The sequence below is a fragment of the Salmo salar genome, unplaced genomic scaffold, assembly GCF_965601325.2.
Source record: "Salmo salar unplaced genomic scaffold, fSalSal1 ptg000384l, whole genome shotgun sequence".
NCBI lineage: Eukaryota > Metazoa > Chordata > Actinopteri > Salmoniformes > Salmonidae > Salmo > Salmo salar.
In genome coordinates this window covers 514,178-516,486 of record NW_027675369.1, presented here as the reverse complement: position 1 = coordinate 516,486, position 2,309 = coordinate 514,178, and the positions used below count along the sequence as shown (strand labels likewise).

Genomic DNA, 2,309 nt, shown 5'->3' with positions numbered 1-2,309 from the left:
CCTATGGTAACACCTCATATGGTAACACCTCCTATGGCTATGGAAACACCTCCTATGGTAACACCTCCTATGGCTATGGTAACACCTCCTATGGTAACACCTCATATGGCTATGGTAACACCTCCTATGGTAACACCTCCTATGGTAACACCTCCTATGGTAACACCTCCTATGGTAACACCTCCTATGGCTATGGTAACACCTCCTATGGTAACACCTCATATGGTAACACCTCCTATGGCTATGGAAACACCTCCTATGGTCACACCTCCTATGGCTATGGTAACACCTCCTATGGTAACACCTCCTATGGCTATGGTAACACCTCCTATGTTAACAACTCCTATGGTAACACCTCCTATGGTAACACCTCTTATGGTAACACCTCCTATGGTAACACCTCCTATGAATACCCTCTTCATAATGCATTATATGTGCATTCATCTGCATAATACGCAATGCAAAATAACCTATTAGCTCCTATGTCATGCATCATAATAATGCATTAAGCAGATGTATTTATCATTCATTATGTATTTTGTCTTCTTTGTTTTGTCTTTATCTTGATATTGTGGTGGTAGTGTGTGTTCCTTGATGCGCTCTGGGTCTCTCTGGATACTGGAGACAGACCACCACGCAACTCACTGTGTACAAAGAGAGATGGTTTAACCAAAAACACTATTAATTTACACCCACACCACATCACACGCGCACAAAGTCAAACGTTTGACAACTTACCCTTTTAGCGTGGCACTGCATTGTGCAACCTGGGAGGAGTCATCTAGAAATTGAACAAAATAGGAAAATATATTATATTCTCCTACAGTTCTGAAGGTGACTTGATTGAATAAAGTATGAATATAATAATGTGTCAGAGGAAACCTTTTCCTCACAGCATGTAAAGAAAGTGGAAGAGTTATGTTTTTACCGTTGTTCTGAGTGTTGTTCTGAGTGATGTTGATGTTACCTCCTACTTCCTTATTGCTGATCACTGGGGCACATAGACTGCTTCCACCCTCAGCTGTGAGGGAAGACTGGGGATTGTAGGCTGGGAAGACTGGGGATTGTCGGTCTGGGGGGACTGAGGATTGTAGACTGGGGAGACTGGGGATTGTAGGCTGGGGAGACTGGGGATTGTAGGCTGGGGAGACTGGGGATTGTAGGCTGGGGATTGTAGGCTGGGGAGACTGGGGATTGTAGGCTGGGGAGACTGGGGATTGTAGGCTGGGGAGACTGGGGATTGTAGGCTGGGGAGACTGGGGATTGTAGGCTGGGGAGACTGGGGATTGTAGGCTGGGGATTGTAGGCCAGGAAGACTAGGAGAGACAATGAGAGATAGAGGTAACACTGGCCTCTATGTCCTCAACCTGGTACTACAACACAAGGCAAAACTGACTTGAACCATTTCAGGGAAATTGGTCTCACCTTTGTTGAAAGAGCGTTTCTCCACTGTTGCCCTCTGCTTTCCTCCCTTCAGTGTACTCCTTTTTTCTTCCCAAAGACAAACTTCTCTTTTTGGAGAAAGTGGTAATGTCCCTCTCCTCTCTCCTCCCTTTGGAGCAATTGCTCCCCATCTCTTTCTCTCAAGTCTCAATCTACGGAACATGAGTGAACTCATGAAAACATATTTTTGTATTCTTCAGAAGTCCAAATGTCTAAAACGCCAAATGTGTACTGAACCTTACCAAATTAAAGACAATTGCTGTTACCTAGAAAACAGTTACAAATATATTTTACTATTTTATGTATTTCAAATCCATTCGAGTTTGATAAATTGTCAAGAACACTTGACTTTCTGTTCCACCACATCAGTAGCACCTAAATATTTGGTTCAAGAAAGATTTATTTCAGAAGTTAATCCAAAACAAACATAATATATTGTAATTATTGAAAGAAGATCCTTATCTTTCTGGTAATAGACATTTACTGCGGCGTCACAGTCATGTCGTCCGAGTTTGGCTGGTGTAGGTTGTTATTGTAAATTAGAATTTGTTCTTAACTGACTTGCCTAGTTAAATAAAGGTTCAATAAAAATAAATGTTATTGTGTGTGTGTGAGAGAGAGAGAGAGGAGAGAGAGAGAGAGAGAGAGAGAGAGAGAGAGAGAGACAGAGAGAGACAGAGAGAGACAGAGAGAGAGAGAGAGAGAGAGACAGAGAGAGAGAGACAGAGAGAGAGGGACAGAGAGAGAGGGACAGAGAGAGAGAGAGAGAGAGAGAGAGAGAGAGAGAGAGAGAGAGAGAGAGAGAGAGAGAGAGAGAGAGAGAGAGAGAGAGAGAGAGAGAGAGAGAGAGAGAGAGAGAGACAGAC

General features: G+C 43.2%; 1 long non-coding RNA gene across 1 annotated transcript; it reads right to left on the bottom strand.

Annotated features, from left to right (window-relative positions):
- Positions 1–251: 251 nt before the first annotated feature.
- Positions 252–1,130, bottom strand: LOC123733294 (uncharacterized). The gene is made up of 3 exons (XR_006763730.2): positions 929–1,130; positions 739–781; positions 252–644 (listed from the first exon to the last, which is right to left on the bottom strand). It is a non-coding gene; the product is annotated as an uncharacterized LOC123733294 (long non-coding RNA).
- Positions 1,131–2,309: the final 1,179 nt, after the last annotated feature.